This window comes from Meleagris gallopavo, chromosome 3 (genome assembly GCF_000146605.3).
Source record: "Meleagris gallopavo isolate NT-WF06-2002-E0010 breed Aviagen turkey brand Nicholas breeding stock chromosome 3, Turkey_5.1, whole genome shotgun sequence".
Lineage (NCBI taxonomy): Eukaryota > Metazoa > Chordata > Aves > Galliformes > Phasianidae > Meleagris > Meleagris gallopavo.
Genome location: NC_015013.2, coordinates 11,431,078 through 11,451,904, shown reverse-complemented (window position 1 = coordinate 11,451,904; position 20,827 = coordinate 11,431,078). Strand labels below are relative to the sequence as shown.

The window sequence follows — 20,827 nt, the reverse complement described above, 5'->3', positions numbered from 1 at the left end:
GCTGGAACAAGTTGCCCAGAGAGGTTATGAATGCTCCCTCCCTGGAAGCATTCAAGGCCAGGCTGGATGGGGCTGGTCTAGAGGGAAGTGTCTCTGCCTGTAGTGGGGGGGTGGAATGAGGTAATCTTGAAGGTCCCTTCCAACCCAAAACATTCTGTGATTCTATGAATATCTTTATTATCAAACCTGTTGTGATCTGAGATAGCAAATATTCATAACCTGGTGAAGATCTGGGGATTCACCAGCGTGTATCCTTCTATTCCTGTGAGTTTAACTCATTGAGATCCTTGTTCTTTTTGTGCATATTTTGTTTTTACAACCCCTTTTCAGACAAAAATCACAGAAATAGTAATGAACAGTCATCTGTGTTTCTTTCTAACAGAAAAAAGCTAATGTAATAACGTACATACTGTGTCTGTTTTGTGGTGATAGTATTGGGCGGTAAAGAGAAAAAAAAGGTAATGAACAACTAACTGTTTCAGTGAGATACTGGCAGCCAACTGCACTGGCCATTATTGGACGCACGTCACTAGAACCTTGTGCTACCATCTAGTTCTTGCTACTCTAGGTTTGATAGGTATGGATAATTGAAAGATCAGAGGGCCGTACTTTTCGGTTCCTTTTGCTGGTCCCCATAAAGAAAGGATTCTTTCAGAGGAGCCAGATACTAAAACCTCCTTTGAAAGCAATTTGAACAAAAGGTGTTTATGTTTCTTGAAATCTCTTGTAATACATTTTGAAAAGCATAGTGCTGAGCTATATGCACACTTGTGGGGATAATATATAATGGAGCGGTGAAGAAAGATTTGTGTATATTTGAAAATTATAGCAGCCTCGATAGCTGCCACGCTGCGTCATCAAAAAGAAAGAAGTTGACAATTCATCCCTAATTTCAGTGTTGTACCTGATTTACAAAGAGCAAAAGGATCACTCAAAATGAGAAGTGTTGATGTATTGCTCTCTTGATTCCAACGCATGCTGCTGCCAGTCAGCACCTCTCTCCAATCTCTCCAGAGAGATTGTTTTCATCTGAGGTGGATCCTGAGGGAGAAGGGGCAGGAGTCAGCAGGCAACCAGGTGGTGATGAGGCAGAAAGGTGTCCAGAGCACGGAAATGATGTCTGTAGGAATATGTTTTCTTTGTGAAAGGTAGATGCAGTGGTGGGAAAAGAGAGCTTTTTAGCTGCATGTGGCTAAGGTAGAAAGTATGACCTTGTTAAGGAGCCGCAGACTGAGAACTTCTGCAGGAGCCACAGCCATAGCAGATGTTGGGCGCTTTTGAAGTTGGTGCCGTGTGTTGTAGGAGCATGCCTTCCTGAGCGCTCAGGGAGAAATGCTGGCACTACTCTTGCTTTGTAGCAGCCACATTTTACACCCTGTGTAAAGGCCTGTGGCGCCGTCCAGTGTGACATTGTTAGGCTGCCAGGAGAGGGAAGCTGCTTGTTGTTCCTGCCTTGGCACTATAGTGCAGGCTGTTCTTCCAGTGTTGTGCTGTACTTGTCCTGCACTGTTGTCTTCTGTGATATCTCTGCTAAGCTTTACCCTCGAGTGAAAGCCCTGTGTTCTGTCCGCACACTTAGCTCTGCTGCCTGAGTTAAAAAGAGCTTTTTCTTAGTAACCCTGAAAATACTAGTTCAGAACCATGGTGTGTCTTTGTGAGATATATACATCTCTATACATCTATATATACATTTCAATATACAAATGCTCCTTGTTCTGTAGATGTGATCACACTTGTAATATTCGGCTCCACTAAGCATAGCAGAGAGGTGTTTTTTTTAACAACAGAGCCAGAGTTTAGGAGAACTATATTTCTGTGGAGAGGTTTGCTCAATCCTTGTTGTGCTGATGATCTGCCCTTCAGTTTGCAGTACTGACTCCAGATTCAGCATTGTAATGTTGGTGACAGAATGCTCCTACCTATGAAAATGCATTTGTTAGTATGATATGAATTAACAATAATACTTTACAGATGTGGCAGAAAGCATCTTGACTTTCTTGCAGGTGCCCTTAGGAATGAAGCGACAACCACCAAAGCACCTCTACTTAACTCTGACTGTTTACACCATAAAAGAAATCGACTCTTCTAATTATATTCAGAACTGTAGAAAGCTGTTGCTGGTTTGGATTATTTGATCTCTCTGGGGAAACTTCCTTCAAACATAACAGCCTACATTTCTGCTTTGTTAATTATAAAGCTGTGAACAAGAAAATGCGAGACAATCTCTACTATTCTTAGTGTAATAGTAACTTACCAGAATATTACTGCCTTTATGAGTCCCAGTGGAAGATCTTTCTTTGTGGAAAGAAAAAACCTATTAAATAAATGAGAAAATATATTCCAAATGTATTAAGCAAATAATCAACATACATTTATCATGGTCTCTTCTAAATCCATGCACTTAGGGGTTTTTTTTGCAGAGTGGCTCATGATTTCTTTTTTTATGTACCCCACCCAGAGCAGATGTTTATCCTTTTGAAACATTACCTTGTGCGTTTTTTGCAAGGAAGGACAGATTAAAAATTATTCTTTTCTGCTGATACAGAAGTTCAGCTGGGAGTCATGTAGAGTAATACTTTGTTTTTGCCTGCTATTGAGGCCTTTCATAAAGATGAAAATTTTTCTTTTGCCTTCTTATTGGAATGTTTCTGATAGTCGTTAAGTAAAGCTATTATAGACCTTTTATTGCTTAACGGATCCCTTAAGATGGAAATCTTAAGATGTCAGACAAAATGCATGTAGAGGTGTGAACGCTTTGTGTTGTCCATCTGGAATCCAAACCAGGTGAAGGTCCTTGGAAAAGTTTTGAGGCTTTCTCTAGCAGTGTAATACATTCTTGTTTTTTGCACTGCCATTCATTATTTTCAGATGGCTCTTCTACTGTGTTTGTTACCATCCAGAGCAGTGGCTTGCATGGGTATGTTTTCCCTGCTCATTTTTTTAGCTGGGATGCAGGGATTGATCTGTAAGGCTTAGGATTTTTAATGGACGTACAGAATCTTGTCTTTTTCTAGGTTTTGAGTATTTTGACTTATTGACTATTTCTTTAAAAAAAAAAATGAAAAGTCAATGTATTCTAATCAATTCAACAGCAAGCTACTGACCCGTGTCACTATCTGTAGAGATATAACTCAGTGAGACCTGGTCCTGGGCATGTGGCTCTAGGTGGCTCTGCCTGAGGAAGGGATTGGACCTGATGATCTCCAGAGGTCTCTCTGCAATTCTGTGTGTTGCACAGAGGTTCTTAAGAGAATTATGTCTCAGTGCTTTGATCTTTGTGTGTTTCACTGTGATCAGTTCTGCTGCTATGCTTGATAATTGAACGGTTGTGGTCCAATTCCTACAAGGTCCCCACAGCTCCCCGCCTTAGAATATCATCAGAGTCAGTGATTGCCAGTTACTGGCTGCTTTGAATTGCAAGACTGTGGCTGAGGTGATGAGCTAAAGTAGACATTCTGAGGTTTCAAATCATGGAGTTTTTTAAACCAGAGCTGCTGCAATGTGCAGCTTGTTTTTTTGTTGTGCCTGTGCCTCTCCAGTGCATAGCTGTTAGAAGACACTTCGTTGAACAGTGAAATCAAATCTCACAACATTAGAAATAGGATGACTTTGGGTGCAGAGTGTTTAACATTGGCTTCGGAAGTACCAGCCTACTCCCATTTTGCTCTCAATTCAGGAACAGACCATTGTTGTCACCCAGTTAAGCTTTAAGGTGGAAGGCTTAAGAAATAAAAGCTTGTTAGTAATGATTTTTTTGCATAGATCTTGAAGACATGTCATAGTAACTCAGTCCTCTGAAGTTTATAAGTGCTTGCTGAAATGGTCACTGAGCACCAGATGGATTTAGCTGCTATAGTTGAAGTAATCAGGCCTGCCTCTTTTTTTGACAGGCACCATTTAACAGCCTGAGTGATAGCCTTGTGCCTTTATTTCACCTGAGAAACCTATGTTCATGTGAACTTAAAAGACCTCAGTAAGCTTCTATGCTCTTGGGATACTTCTAAATCTTTATTGATCATGCTCATCAACCATGGCAAATACATAGAAGAGCTCCACAGTGATGTTGATGATCGCAATGTATGTTTCTTGGCTCAGTCAAACAGTATCAAACCTGGTATCATCAGCACTGTACCCACAACGTATATATATATTTTTTTCCCTCAAATCATGTCCTAATGCTGTGTTCCTTTTTGGCACATGGGGCAAGCAGAGCAGTTTTACAATTTTTATGAGACACAAAACTTTCTCTTTTCAGTGGTGGTTGAGAGGAATAGGAAATATTTGTATGTCATCTCCTGGAAATGTTTTTGTAAGTAAGATTTTATTCTGGTAGCTTTTGGGGTTTTGTTTTGGTTTGGTTTTGCTATCTTCATGGCCTTTGGAAACAGCAGTTTAAGGGCAGAGAACAGTACTTCTTACACATACATACATACATAAGTACATAATTATCTGTGCAGTGCTTGAATTGTAGATGTGCAAGTTTATCTGCCTTTCTTTCTTGAACTATGTGGATTTGAGGAGAAAAGATTGATACAGGCAGTCTTTGCAATTTCCTTTACATAGCATATTTGTGTGGATGTGAATTTTAAGGTCAAAAATTGGAGAGGGTCAGGACTCTGTTGTGATTCTGTGATAATAGCTGGCAGATTTGCTAGTTCGAGCTGGTCTAATAAAACTGAAGTAATTATGAATTTATAATGAGATTAGTGGTAGGTACAGAAAATTGAGAACAATTGGCTTTTGGCTTAGTGAGAGAATGGGAGCATTCTGCAATCTTGGTTAGTGAGTATGTATCTCAAACAAGTCTCAAGGTATGTCTGCCACAAGTGGACTAATTCTGGCAGAGCTGGCTAATGCATTCTTGGCTAGAAAGAAGAGGGGTAAGTTTTTCTTCCGGGAGCTTCTTGTTGGCCTGATTGGACTGGAACTGGCCTCTGGCTGAGCTGGGTCAAGAAGCAGCCTATGAACCTTCAGCCTTCATGGGTTGCATGGACATCACTGCAGTTACTCTGGTTGCAAAGGAGAGACAGGAAAGGGTTATTTTGCTTGCCTAAAAAACTTGTCTAACCATATGGCTAAGTAACTGATTAAATCTAAAGCCAAGAGCAAACAATATGACTAGCAGTTTGACTGAACTCACTTCCTCACTGTGCTGCCATTAGATGAGTATAAGCTGCACACAACAGCATGATAACTATACACTCCAGGTATTGGTCTAAACCTTCTTCCTGTGTTGAGGAGGGATTGGAATTGGCCTGAATCTGCTTTTCTTGGGTTTCTTTTTGCGTTTTCGATGCTTGAATTTTCTTGACTTCTTTAAGAATGTTTTCCAAATCCAGTCACATGGCTTCTAATAAAACATACAGCTTGGCAGGCATCCTCCTGCCTGCCTGGCCCAACTCTCTGTTGTGTTTTTTTATGAAATCTGAATTAAGGTGAATCTTATCTGAAATTTTGTTACATAGATCAAGCAGTTGTGCATTCAATAAATGTGAGCAAACCCGTGGAAACACAAAGCTTCTGATTCCAATACTTATACTTTGAGAAAGAAATAACAGTGGTTACATCTTTTATGTGCACGTGCATAGAAATTAGAATAAATAATAACTGAGTCTGTTTTTTTTCTTTTGCCATTTGGCTAACAACAGCTTTGATTTCATCTGGTCTGAATTGGCACAGGTTCACGGATGTTGGAATAGCTTTTATACTAATTCACACCAGCTGAACATGTTCAGCAAACCAGTCTGTGCAAGTGTTGTTTTGTTATGTTTTTTTCTTCTCTACCTCCTTCTGTTCTCCTTCTTTCTTTCTCTCCTTCTGTTTTCCATCTTGTGCTTGTGTGCTCGTGTTTTTTTTTATTCTGCCTCTCATGAGCAAACTCCAGTGCTGGCCCATTGACTGTACATAAAGTACAGGGCTGTTTCAGAATAGGGCTTCTTTATATGAATCCAAAAGGCTATTAATATCTGATTTTAGGTACCATTACATAGGTATTGAGAGAATTTATTATGAACCCAAAATGAAGATTTGTCCTTTTGCTTAGTTTTTCTTCCATCAAATTAGTTTTTAATTGTGCAATATATGTCTGTGCAAGTAAGCTCTTGTTCATTTGATTTTCATAGAATCACAGAATGTTTTGGGTTGGAAGGGACCTTCAAGATTACCTCATTCCACCCCCCCCACTACAGGCAGAGACACTTCCCTCTAGACCAGCCCCATCCAGCCTGGCTTTGAACGCTTCCAGGGAGGGAGCATTCATAACCTCTCTGGGCAACTTGTTCCAGCGTCTCACCATCCTCAGAGTAAAGGATTTCTTCCAAAGATCTAGTCTAGTCTAGTCTACCAGTTTCCAGTTTAAAGCCATTTCCCTCATCCTGTTGGACTGAGTGAGTCCACAAAGGTGCATGAAGTTGGCTCGTTGGTCTAGGGGTATGATTCTCGCTTAGGGTGCGAGAGGTCCCGGGTTCAAATCCCGGACGAGCCCTTGTTTTGGCCAGAAAGGAAGGTGATGAGGTGGGACAAGTGCAAGTGCAGGGTTCTGCAGTTGTGGGATGGATAAGAGCATCCCTCATCGGTACAGGTCAGAGGCGGACCTGCTGGGAAGGAGCTCAGCAGAGAAGGACCTGAGACACATCTCAGCCCTCACAGGAAAGAAGTTCTTCCTCATATCCAGTTTAAATCTACCATCTTCCAGTTTAAAACCATTTCCCCTTATCCTGTTGCTACATGCCCTAATAAAAAGTCCCTCCCCAGCTTTCCTATAAGCCCCTTCAGGTATTGGAAGGCTGCTATAAGATCTCCTTGGAGCCTTCTTCTCTCTAGGCTGCAGATTCTCCGCTCTCTCAGCCTGTCCTTGATGTGCTCCAGTCCTCTGATCATCTTCATGGCCCCCTCCTGGGCCTGCTCCAGTATCTCAGCGTCCTTCTGTGTTGAGGGCTCCAGAACTAGATGCAGTACTCCAGGTGGGGTCTCACGAGAGCAGAGGAGAGAGGCTTTATCACCTCCTTCGACCTGCTCATCCCACTGCAACCCAGGATACAGTTGCCTTTCTGGGCTGCAAGTGCACTTTGCCAGCTCATATTGAATCTTTCATCAGCCAGCACCCCAAAACCCTTCTACTCAGGACTTCTCTCAAGCCAGTTTAGAGAACTCACAGTGAGTACCTACTGAATTTTGCTGTTGATGGTTATTCTTTTTTGGAGTTTGTTAGAAGAACTTTTGTTTCTATTGTGGCATAAGAAGAGGAGAGGATTTACGTTTACAAGAGGATCTGCTCTACTATATGGTGGTGCTGTTTTACCTCGCTTAAGGAAATTTCGTGCGTTTTGTAGAATGAAAGCTTATGCTAAATGTATCTGCGAACTTCTCATGGTAATTATCCGAGGACACCTTGATTAATCTGCTGGTATTTTAATGGTTGGTAACGTCTTAAATTGTTCAGGGAAGCAGGCAACCATGATGATAATGGTGCTTAGAAGCTAAAAACATCTTGTAATTATGTGCCACTCATGCACAATACATCCTAGGAACTGACAAGGGAAATGAAAATGTGGTGATTGTGTTGAGTTTGTACTATTTTAATGCCAAGTCATGCCCATGCAACTATTGTGATTTTATAGTATTTTGTGTTTTTAGAGATATGTGTATTTTTGGAGTACAAAAATGAAAAAAAATGATGAAAGGAAAGTTAGATAGTTCTGTGTTAGAGCTGAACAGGGGTCCATTTCGCTCTTTTGCCTCATGACCACTAATGTTTTTATCAGATAAATATGTGTGGAAAAATCTACAGTAGATAAATGGAATAGACAAATATTGTATGTATTTGGTTCTAGCATTATTTCTAGCTGCCAACACTTAGCAGTTAGCTGGCAAGGATAAATTTGATGTTGTTTATTATCCCACTTGTATAATTTACAGCATGCTTGCAATCACGTGTTTTTATTGTCTGACAAGTGAAACTTATTCCTGTATGACTAACGGGGTATAGAGTAAGGAAGTTTTATAGTCTGTGGTTTTTGATAAAATGTGCAGTTTAAGACATTAAAGCACAAGTCACAGATTCCTATTTTTTCAGTTTGTGACAAATTCCTCATAAACAGAATGAGCAGGTAATTGGTTAGATTTAAATTAATAATTTAAAAATATCTAATTATCTTAATGCGGCATTGTAATGTAGAATTTACTACATTTGGAAGCTCAAAAGCTTCAGAAAGTTAGAGTGCACAAACTTGTGTTGAAGTGTATTTTCATGATTCAGGCATCAGTTTTAGAAATCAATGATTCTGAGCTATATTACTCAATTAGTAATGATATGATTTCAGTGAGGAAATTACTGATATGCTTCAAGTTTCATGATTTCTATGGTAAGGTTAATCATCACCTTTTTTCATAGTGTCTCCCTAAGGGTTAATGTTTGCAAGAAAATATAAAGAATCCAGCAAAAAAAATGCTTCAAAACACAAATCTCTCTGGGGTTTGTCTGGTTCTTGTCCTCCACTCTGTGCTGCTGCATCGCTGATGGAAAATTATTGTCCTTTATTGTTTAACTCCCTGTGGGTTTCAGATAAGCCAGATGGTGAGATATCCTTGTAAGGGAGTTTTCTGCTTGGTATTATCAATTTTCCAATCCTGTATTAGTAATGAAGGAGTTGCGGTGTGTAATCCCCTTGGGTCTAAATGGTTTTACGTACCTGTGTGTTCATTTGATGACTGCTACTATTTCTCTTATTTAATTTAAATCCACGTACTTTTTATACTGCACAGTATAAAAATGTCCAGTTTCCAGTTAGCAAACAAACGTATGAATGAGGCATTGCTAATTGGTATTTAGTACTTTTATAAGCTTTTTATTTTTTTTCCTCACAGTCTGAGACAACAAGACATTAAAAATGTCAAGGGAGTTCAGCCAGAAAAGTTTCTGTTGGTTTGTCCTTTTTGGTAAGGCGTCTTCTGAAGATCTCCAGTTTGCTTTTTAGTATATATTAGGACACATACTTTCAAACTCACTTTTTCAGTGTGAATATCAAGATGCTGTCAGTAATGTGAGAGGTTCCCAAACAGAACATTAATGGAATTCTGGAGTTGAAATCTGGGAAGTTTTTGCTGAACAAGTGAGAGGATCTGGATTTTTTTTTCCATTGGAGTATGTTTAATTTGAAGGCATGATAATTTATTTCAGGATTATGATATGAAGTATTGTATACCTGACAGGATTCTGCTTCCCAAAATATTAACATAAAAATTGAATGAGGATCTTAGGAAAGAAGCAAAGAACACTGTTTAACATGATTGGCAAGGATTGTATGAATTTTATACAAAGTGAACTTCTGCAGTTTGCACTGTTAGATAATACTACACAAAATTTAGTATATTGTGTGGATGAATATATTGTATTTTCAGTAACCTGTGAAAACTTATGACATGTCATGTTTGTATTTTGTTCCCTGTAAGCATCTCACTTGCAACATTCTTCTTTAACGAGTGAATGCAAGCAATTGAATTGAAAAAACAAGAGCAAAAACCAACAAACAAAACTTATCTTGTGGGCTGGAAGGGAGCCTCTAGAGGCCAGTAGTCCGCATCATGAATTAGATCTTTTAGATGGTCTTTTTCAACATTGGTGATTCTGTGATTGTATGATCAAAGCGTGCCCAGGCAAAAGCGGTTGTTCAGGACTTTGTTCAACCCAGTTTTAAGTTGTCAAAGAAGCCTGCATCCATTCATAGCTCCAGCACTGCAGCTGCAAGCCAGCTCTTCCACCATGGCTATAATGCTGTCATCCTGGTCAGGCCACATGAGAAGTTCTTAGACTTCTCATTTTTCCTGTTTGTTCTCCACGGTGTGTGCATTTGTGTACAAACATTTGCTTTTAGGAGATAGATAGTGTTCCAAGAGCAGAGCTCTCCATGCCATCTTTTCTTTCTTAACAGTAACTTTGGGTTTCCATTGTCTGCAGTGTTAGCAAGACCCGTTGCCCACCAGAGGAAGTGCTCGAGTGCAGAGCTGGTTCAATCTTTGTAACAGTGCTGATATAACTTGTAGTTACAAATAAGTATCTGGTAAATTCAGTGGGTATGCAGACATAAACAGATTATGTTTGTTGAGATGTCATCTCTTTACAAGATACACAAATATGTATCAGCTGCTGAGAACTGGCCCTTCTGTATGCAATTTTGTTATGTTTTCATATTTGAGGAGTGGACTGAGCTCTTAACGTAGTTAGTGCTGGAAATCTGATGTTTTTGCCTTCAGTACTGAGTGGGTTACTTGAGTTAGCAACTGAGAAAATGTCCATTAACATAAAATGCAAAGTAAGGAAATGAACAAGAAACCAACTTACTTATCCTTTCTTTACCTTAAGAAAAGTGAAAAAAAAAATATATATATACATGCAGCTGAAAAGAGATGAAGAAGCATGATGGCTATTTAAAAATTAAAAAAAAAAAATAACAAGGTGGTGGAGAAAGTCAAGAAGAAACAGTTTCTATTGACTTGTTAGTTCTTTTTGGAAAGGTCACTGAGAATTTACGCAGTGACAAAATAACAACCCAATTAGTATCTGTCCACTAAAACTAATGCTGATATTTTTCAAATTCTTCTATGTTGACAAGTGGGACTGAGATTCAGCATGGACTTCTCTAAATGAGAGCAGGGCAGATATTACCGAGGTTATGAGCTTCTGCAGCAATTACTGCCAAATTTCAATCTGCAAAAGAAATAAGATGTAATTAAGAGCTATGTGCAGGTTTATTTTTTAGGAAAAATTTTCTTTTAATTTTATTTCCGATAGCTATTAAGGGATACAGTTGATCATGAGAGTAAATCTTAAAAGCACAGGAGCCCCTTCACCTAGCAAAATAGTATTTCATTAATTGTTATTACGTAGTAATTATAGAATTAGGGAGAGTAACATTTATCATTCTGTGTCAGTCACGTTCCCTCCCCAAAACTGACTTCAGTTCATAACAACAAATTAATTATCAATGATGAAAAAGGAACATTAGTTAGAGAACTAGTGGGTTTATCTTGAGAAAGGAATCTCTTTGTAAACAGAGTTTAAATTGCAGTTTTTCAACTGAGCAAGACCTTTATTAATATACTCATTCCTCCAGAAAGACAAGCAGATGAGTAGCCTTCTCTGTTAATTCATTTAAATATTTTAGCAATGAAGTAAAATAGTAAAGCAGAAACCTTTTGCTTACATTGTACGTGCAAGCAGAACATTTCCAAGAAAATAGTTTATAGTGGAAGATATATAACTCAAAGTAATTCTTGGCTCTCTCACATTTAGGTGCAGTGATACTCAGACGTTTATGCACCTCTCCCCAAACAGGCCAGGGTTCTGTCTTTGTGCATCTGCCCAGCACACTGCCCAGAGTGGGGTGGTGGGCTGTGAGCAGGCACCTCTCCATGCCTTACTGAAGTCTGTGTGCTTTGGTTTGTTCCCCTCCTCCCTGCCCCCTGTTTTCATTAAGCTTCAAGTAAGCTCTTGGATAGAGCACCCATAGTTTTGAGTCCACTTCTAGTAAAGCCTGATTTCTTCTCAAGCCCATCTTATTTGTAGTTTTAACTGCTCATTGGAGGGAGCTATGCTGCACTTTGCCTTCTTTGAATGTATTTTCTCAGGAAATCCCTTGTCCTTCAAAAGCAAAGACTGTTTTGGTTTGTACTCTTGGTCTCAGTGTAAGGGAGTGAACTGTACTGTACAATACATATGCCTCGGAAGAGGGTTATTATGGGGTTATCCTGCAGCACGTTGCTTTGCAGTAAGCCCTCCCTTCATTCCTGGCTGCTGGTTAGCCAGGCAACTCCGCTCAGCAGCTATAACTGCAGTAAATCATCAGGACCTTGGCTGTGGGATACTGCTGTGCTTACATAAACATCATAAATGTATCAGAAATTCAGAAAATCAGAAACATATAGTTTAGAGGAGGTCACAGCCAGTACGTGGATCATTCTCCAGCCCTGCCTAGGAGGAACGTACCGGTGTAGTAGGTGTGCCATTGGTGCACTTCATTCCAGCAGAACCAACTTGCTGCTGCTGCTGAAGTTGTGCTGTTGTAGATGAGCTTTGCTGTTGATAAGGTGCATTGTTAAGGAAAATCTCATCAAGCTTTCCAAAGAAAAACAAGTTATATGAATACACTCTGTTGGGGAAACGTTACTGTTGTCTAAAGGCTGTGTTTTGGGGTTGTTGTGATCTGATAAAGCAAGATTTTAGTTTTTATTTCAGCAAAAGCATGTACTTACTCGGTTGCCTGTCATCCCTAGGAAAACTGCCCTGCATTTGAAATGGGGCAGTTTGCTACTGATACACCTTACCAGGAAATGCTATTAGAGATAAAAGGGGGATTTAGAATTGGACATTGAAAGACGACATATGAACTTCATTTTGAAGTTATAAGAACAGTGGAGTCTTTGCAAGATATTAATCCCTGAGGGAAAAACAAGCTCTTGTAGGATTCTTTTCTATTTATTTCATTTATTATACGGTTGTTGTAGTCGTGCTTCTTTGCTCGCAACAATTGCAGAGCATAATCTGCTTCACTTGTATGTCTTATTGCTTCTGCATCTGTTTCTGTCATCCTTTACGTGCTGTGTCAACTGCATTACAAGAGTGGGCAAGAAGCCTGTGCAAAATGTGCAACTAAGATGCTTTCACAAGTTATTTCAAGGGCTTCAAGCAAAACGTCTTCTCATGCTTTTATTACTTTTTTCAACTTTTCTTGTATAGTTTTTAATATATTAACATGGGACATCACAATGTTACCCTTCTTCCAACTGTAGCAGTATAGAAGCTGCTAATACTGTATTGTGTAAAACTCCTTCAAACACTATGCCAGTGTAATACAATTTGTGCTGCTGTTTAGAAAACGTTATTTTTCAGGAATGAATGCTATAACTTAGAAATTCCATATAAATTAGAAACTAGAGAGGAAATGTGTTGATTTGAACATTCAAGAAACAACAATTACTTCCTCTTCAGTTCATTACTTTATCGTTGCCTGCTTCATATGGATATTATGGGTTAATTTTAGAAATAGTCTACAGCTAAATATTCTGCTGGTAGGCAAGAAGAGCATGAAGGTCTGTAGTACTACTGTGAATGAGATAAGTTGATGACATAAATTATAAAATTTTTGAAGAGTGCCTATAGACACGTTGTAGAATGCAAGAAGAGTATTCCAGTGGAGTAATTTTTTGCTATAAGAATAGAAGAAAGTCAAAGCTAGTGATTCTGAACAAAGATTTCTTGACCTATGCATTATGATGATATATTTAGCTACACCTAGATCTTTCCCGTTGCAATTTTGGAATTAAATGTGTGTACCTGGAACCTTGGCAATACTCAATCTTAGTTACAGGGCAAGTGGTTCCTATATGAGCAATGTGGCTTTTCTTGAGATTTTTCCACAGAATGAATTTATGGCAGAAGAGTGTAGATGTTAAATCATAAACCTTATTTCTATGTTGATTTAGATACTATAGAGTGAAGGATACCCATTTATGACCTCAAGGCTTCATTATGGTCATTATGGTACGTGCTGTACAGACACAGAACGCAATATCAGTTCTTGCCTGTAGAAGTTGAATTTACCGTGTGCATTTTCAGACTAAACTTGATGCTGTGCTGCTAGTAGCTGAACACAGTTATTAACCTTTGGAAATGTACAAGTGCTCTGTCTGTTCTGGTTTTTGAATAGGAATATCAAACAAAAGAAAAATAGCATCCAGTGCTGTGATGCACATAAACTTATATCTCTGTATATTTGGAAGTGTCTTAATCTCTTGAAGATTATATCACATTGTGATGGTCATCATGTTCTTGTTCCTTGCTCTGCCTGTTCTTGAAGAAAAAAACATTTCGTAAGATGCTAAATAGTCAACATAGGTATTGGGGAAATTTTGCCAAGAAGCTTTCATCTGGGACAATGAGTATATATGGAATGAATTTTGACCATCTGTTTTTACACGCTTGAAAAATGAGATTTGTAATTGAATTTTTGAACAATACTGTAGATATAGTCTTTCCAAGAAATGGCAGCCCCTCATGTAGTTTCCATAACTTTTATTTTTTCAGACCTGTGTGGCCACATTATCTAGGGAGATTAACATTACTTAAAGATATTAAGGACCCAACAACTCAAAAATCCAATGTTTCCCCGAATGAACAAAGCATTATCAAAGGAAATGGAATTTGCTTTTACATACACAGAACAAAAAGAGCAGTACTAAAACCCACAGGCAGTCAGGAGAAATAAACCTCTCAAGTGTCAGCTTGTTTCGTGCTCTGTGACATAAACTAAGAAAGTGAACTGCACTGCCCTCCATGGAAGATGTTCAATCTTAAGATGTTCCACTATAAAGGAAGAAGAAAAAGAAAAAAGAAAACTAAGCAAGTCATTTGTTCATATCTGTGGACTGAAGTACAAGGAAGAGGAAAGACCATATACCATAAAAGTGTTTGTAGTTAATACTATATCTCGTATTGTACTTGGAAGTTAAGCAGTCACTTTTCACCATTTCAAAGGATAAATCTTATTGCATTGTGGTTGTGAACCTTGAAAAAATAACTGTAGTTTTAGGTAACATTTGGTTTAATGGTAGTTTTGCCACTGTGTCTGTTGTAAGTACTTAGAAGTGTGCGGGTTCAGAAGAAGTGGATTCAGGCATAGGGAGGTAGATGGAAAAAAGCAAGGGAGATGGACTGAAGAATTCATTACTTTGGAAGTTGAAAGATAAAATAACTGGAAAATAAAAAAGACTGAGGTGAAAAAAAAGAGTTCTTTCTGGTTGATTTGTTCTTTCCTCCTCACCCACTTTTCCTGACCTCCCTTCTCCTGACCAGAAGTGTTTTCCTCCCAGCTATTTGGCTTGATGAAATATTAGAAAAAGATGGTAGAATGTGTGTTAATTACATATTAGAAGAAAATTGAATCTAGTGGATGGCTTCCCTTGCTAAATTTTTTTTTAACAGACTGTTCCTTTAGTATGTATGTACGAGACTATTTTGGTTATGGAACAAAAATAAACATAAATATTAAAAACTCAATCAAAGCCTTTAAAGTTCTTTTGCTTAGTTTTCAAGTGAAGCAAGCAGAACAGATCAGTCTGACCCATGAGACAAAGCTGTGGTCTCAAAGTGACTATTATTGTTAGAAAATTATTCCACATTTGAGATTTAGAAAGATAAGTTCTTTTTCAACAAGAATAGGCATAATTGAATGTTTACTTCTTCTCTCAAGTTCTTGAGGAGTAGCTTACTTAGCATGCATAGTCCGAAAGCCAAGTCCTTATTTTAGGAGGTAATTTAGACTGGATTGCACATAGGAGCCTGAATGCATCAATTTAACAGTTAGAGAATAATGTGACAGTTTTGATTTTTGCTTCTGATGAAGAGAGCAGTTAAGAAAGAAACTTCTGTAAGATTTTTGACCTCAGTTGCTTAATAACATGCCACCTGACCTCACAGTTCCATAAGCTCTTCTGTGTTATATGGATACCTTTGTGGGTTGTTTTTTTTTTGCCATGTGAAATCTTGGACTCTCAGTATATGGGAGTTTTATCTAAAGTAGGAAGCCATTTAAAATGTTTTATTTCTAGCACAGTTAAGCACAGTTTACATCATTGCTGTGGTGCAGAATGTACATTCTTAACCTATACTAGTAAGCAAATCTTAATGCTGCAGAAGCTATTTTCAAACCCTTGATTATAAGCTGTCCGTGAATCTCAAATATGAGCATAGGTCTTTGTTTCTAGAGTTTCTGAAGTTTTGTGTCAACTCACAATTAAATCTGATTATCAGTAAAGAGCTCTTGGGTGATCTGTTGAAGTACATCTGTACAATGTGCAAATGGATAAAAAGGAAAGTGAAGATGATGGAAAAGAACAAATGACTGAGGTACCAATTGGAGAGAAGGCTTACGTGTTGCTAGTTTGAATTGGAAGGTAAACAGAAAAGATGTCTGAGGAGAGTATATGAGAACATGTGGTTGATACTGAAGCTTGTGAAGTACACTTCCCATTTTGAGGTGTTGTACATTGCTAGATAGCCACTCTGGATGAGGTTTTGTTTCCTTTGTTCTCTCTGATTTGTGCGTGGGAGAAAGTCTGTATCCTTTAGCTTTGGTTTTCCTTGTCTTCTGTTTTCCACTGGTGAATCAAGGCAGTATACTGTTAGGCTGTACTCTGTGGTGTACTTCATTCAGTGCAGCTGTTGAGACTATGTACAAGACTGCCTGGGTTCATTATATACATAAATTATGTTCTACACAGTTTAAAACATTGATTTGTCTTCTAAAACATGATGTGTAGTGTGTGTATATCCTTGAGAATTTGTTCACTCCTGTGCCCACTGTGAATCTGTTTCAGTAATAACTATGAGTTAAACTAAAAGCAGGAGAAGAAATTTGAGTCTTCGCTTCTGGACTTCATCCCAGCTTTTAGCTCCATCTCCTTTGGATATATTCATTTCTGAGCATTTTGAGAAGAACACCTTATATGCAGGGCAGTTGGATGCTCCTGACTTTGCCTCGATCTAAGATCAAAATCTAATTTTTTTCACTTTCAGTAACTGCTGAGCATAACAATTTGAAGACCCAATTTAGGCTCTATTGAAAGCAAGATTTCTTTATTGGCAGCTTTACAGGAGTCTCAAAAATTGTTAAATAAAAGCCAGCATAGATACAAAAATAAGTGTGGGTGAAGTGTATAACAAAGAAAGTTTTGTCAGCCTGTTCCCAATACTACCTGGCAAAATATGCTTTAAGAGTCTCGTGCATTATAAAATGTCTTGCCTTATTCTCCTTGGGAAGTTGAACATTTCTGTCTGGGTATTTCTGAGGATTCCGTGGATATAATCCAGGAGTTCTTCTAGACTATTATTATGTCTCACAGAGGAATTGCAAAGCTTCCCATCTTGCTTGGTGTAGTTTAAGCTAGTAATAGTATTATAAGACACAGAAAGCTATACAGTGGTTGATTCTAATGCAAGGACATGCTCTTGCAGTTCAAACTCTATTTTAAAGATTGGTTTTACATTAGCAAACAAATATTGAACTACTTTTTTTTAACTTTTTTTTTTGTATTTCAATTGTGGATGAAATATGCTTTATGAAATTTAGCTTTTAGTTAAAATTATTTTTAGAGAATGGCTCAGTTGGTCAATATTTCAGTAGATCCATGTATTCATCTGGTCTGGAAGCTTAAGAGCAAGGCACTTAGGTATGACTTCTTGAAGATAAGGGCTCAGGGTCTCTTGTAAGACACAGTTGCAACAATGCAACCTTTTCTTTTATTGAGATTGGACTGAATCAGCTTTTAATGTGGCAAGCCAATCAAATAGTTTTATCCTTTCCTTTTCTCTCTTTGGCTACCTGACATGCAAACCTTCCAGCATTTTTTTTTTCTGGTTTTCTGGTCAAGGTTTTCATGTCAGGCAGCAGGAACCTGGCACTGTACAAACCTTTGAGGGCTATTTGGGTAAAGCTTGATTGTCAGGAATGCTTTATCCATTGGGCTGCATTATTTCAAGCAGTGACACTGTGATTGCCTCACCAGGTCCCTGGAATCTGCCGCTTTGGCTACATCTCTTAAACAGAATGTTTTAAGTTATTTGGGTTTGTTCATTCTTTCATGTTGATTCACACTAGCTTGACTTCTGTATGTCCTAATTATCAAAATTCAATGTATATAGAACATGTTCACTATGAAAAGTTTTGGAGTGGCCTCACTCACCAGAAAGGTTAACTTTTAATTTCCAAACAGAAATATGTTCAGGACTGTTCTTCAGATTTTCTGATCACATATTTTATGCTACATTGGCTTGGAGGGTTATAAAAAGGTTTTGGAGAAGAGATCATAGTTAAAATAAATGAAGATATGGGATGTATCAGAAATTTATTATTGCTGTTTTGAGGAGAAATTCCAATTGTCCACATTTTTATTTTTTCTTTCTGAACAGAAAGGAATTCACTGATATGGTTTTTACTTCTAGAACTTAAGCATTTCGTGTTCTGATAATTGTATAAGATTATCCAACAGATGGCTGTTTATTCATAGCTCAGATGACAGTGCTTTGAGTTTTTAGGTACATAGATGAGTAGTTTTTTGTTTGATAGTGCAAAGTAGTGTGATGTAGTCCTCCCAAGAAGTTGCTGATATGAAATCGAAACATTCTTTGCAGAAATAAAATGCATTGCAAATCAATTAGGTATTCTGAGTAAATAAGCAGATTCATGTTAATTAAAAGAATGAAAAGTGATGACTGTGTCTCTTTTCCCAAACTTGTTATGCCTACCATTATTTAAAAAGACTCTAGACTGTTCATCTCATCACTGAATGCAACCACCAATCCCCAAATAAGTGCACTCTGTCTTCTTTCTGATAAGAGATTGTTGTCACTAAATAGAGTTCTGCCTCCAGCCTCCTGTGTGATGGTGGGGAAGTTTCTGAGTCCAAAGATGAAAAAAAAATTAATTTAAATTAATACATAAGAGTGTAAGAACAGTGTTGATCTAATGGGATCTGTATGTTAGGGAGTGTTTTGGTAGTGCAGAGCTCTGTGCTGGTAATGATAAGGTTAAGTTCTTATGGGTAGAGATCAGAGAAAGGCCAGCAAAGTGATGTCCTACTGAGAGCCTGTTGTAGATCACCCAACCACGATGAAGAGGTAGATGAAGCATTCTATGAGCAGCTGCCAGAAGTCATGCAATTGCTAGTCCTTGTTCTCATGGGGGATTTCAACTTATCAGGTTTTTGCTGGAAATACAATATAACAGAAAGGAAACAACCTCGAAGGTTCCAGGAGTATATAGAATGTAACTTCCTGATGCAGCTGATAAGAGAGCCTACCAAGGGAGATGTCCTGCTAGATCTACTTTTTATGAACAGAGAAGTACTGGTGGGAGATGTGGTGGTCGGAAGCCATCTTGGGGATAGCAAGTACAAAATGATAGAGTTATTGATTTGGTAAATTTGAGAGGAAGGTCAGCAGAATTGCTACCTTGCAGAGCAGACTTCAGGCTGTTTGGAAGATTGATTGGGAGAGTCCCGTAGGAGTCAGTCCTGAAAGGCAAAGGGATCCAAGAAGGCTGGACGTTCCTCAAGAAGGAAATATTAAAGGAACAGGAACAGCTATCCTCATGTGCCCTAAGACAAGCTGATGTGGAGAAAGACCAGCCTGAGTGAACAGGGAGCTTTTGCTGAGACTCCTGGAAAAAAGGAGTTTGCCTCATGTAGAAGGGGCAGGCAAGTCAGGGAGAGTACAAGGATATTGCTAGGATAAGTAGAGAGAAAATAAGAACGACAAAAGCCCAGCTAGAACTTAATTCAGCTACCATTGTAAAAGACAACAAAAAGTGTTTTTAGAAATACACTAACAACAAAATGAGTGCCAAGGAGAATCACCATCCTTTATTGGATGAGGAAAAAGCTGAAGTACTCAATGCCTTCTTTACTTCTGTCTTTTTCTGTTTCTTTTTCTTATTAATCAGAACAGTTATCCTCAAGGTACTCAGCCCTCTGAGCTAGAAGACAGGGATAGGGAGCAGAATAATCCTGCCATTCATTCAGGAGGAAACAGTGACCTGCTGCTCCACCTAGACTGTCACAAGTCCATGGGGCTAGATAGGATTCACCTGAGGGTACTGAGGGAGCTGATGAAGTGCTTGCCAAGACACTTTCCATCATTTGTCAGCAGTTCTGGACAACTGGTGAGGTTCCATATGACTGTGGTCTTGCTGGTGTGACTCCCATCTATAACAAAGTTTGGAAGAAGGATATGGGGAACTACAGGCCTGTCAGCCTGACCTCAGTACTGGGGAAGGTTATGGAGCATATCGTCCTAAGCATGATCACACGGCATGTGCAGCACAATCAGGAGGTCAGGCTGTCAACGGTTTACGGGCTGGTTTGGCCTAGTTCCGTGACTAGAAGGGCGGAGGGATCCGCGGATCCGCGCCTCCGGAAAAGGAAAATAGGGGACCCCGAAATAATTAAAAACAGCGGCAACAATCTGAGGTGAAACAAATTAATCTACTAAATATGGTATCAGCAGAATTTTATAAGGAGAGAGAGAGAGAGTGTGTGAAATTGAAGGTGGATCGGCCTCACCACAACGCTGAGATGAGAAGTGCAGTCCAGTTGAGCTGATGAAGAAGAACAGGCAGAGAAGCGCAGGCAGAGAAGCGCAAGCGAAGCAGCGCAGGCAAAGAAGAGAACATCAGGTGACCTTGCCGGGAGTTATATCTCCTCGCTGACCGCAAAGCCCCCTGGAGAAATGTAGCTTTTCTTCTCCTCCAGACAGGCACCCGGAACTTGAGCATCAGCAGTCAAACCCCCAGTGCATTACATGATGTTATGATGTGGAATACTGATAACGAAAAATCATGAAACCATGACACAGGCCTAGCCAGCATGGGTTCATGAAAGGCAGGTACTGTCTGACCAAACTCATCTCCTTCTGTGACTAGGTGACCCATATAGTGGGTCAAGGAAAGCCTGTGGACATAGTCTGCATAGACTTTAGTGTAAAGCCTTTGACACAGTCTCCCACCGCATTTTTCTGGAGAAGCTGGTGGCCCATGGCTTGGACAGTTACAATCTTTACTGGGTAAAGAACTGGCTTAATGGTTGGGCCAAGAGAGTGGTGATAGATGGAGTTAAATCCAGCTGATGAACAATCACTAATGACCAGAGGTCAGCACTGGGGCCAGTCCTGTTTAATATTTTATTGGTGATCTGGGCAAGGGGATTGAGTGCTCCCTTGGTAAGTTTGGAGATGACGCCAGATTGGGGAGAACTGTTGATCTGCCTGAGGGTAGTAAGG

The 20,827-nt window shown here is 39.0% G+C and overlaps 1 protein-coding gene and 1 non-coding gene across 4 annotated transcripts in view; both read left to right on the top strand.

Annotated features, from left to right (window-relative positions):
* FARS2 (phenylalanyl-tRNA synthetase 2, mitochondrial) overlaps positions 1-20,827 on the top strand; it is a 235,153-nt gene that overhangs the window by 113,752 nt on the left and 100,574 nt on the right. The gene's annotated exons all lie outside the window — the stretch shown is intronic.
* On the top strand, positions 6,413-6,484 carry TRNAP-AGG. Its single transcript has one exon. It is a non-coding gene; the product is annotated as a tRNA-Pro (tRNA).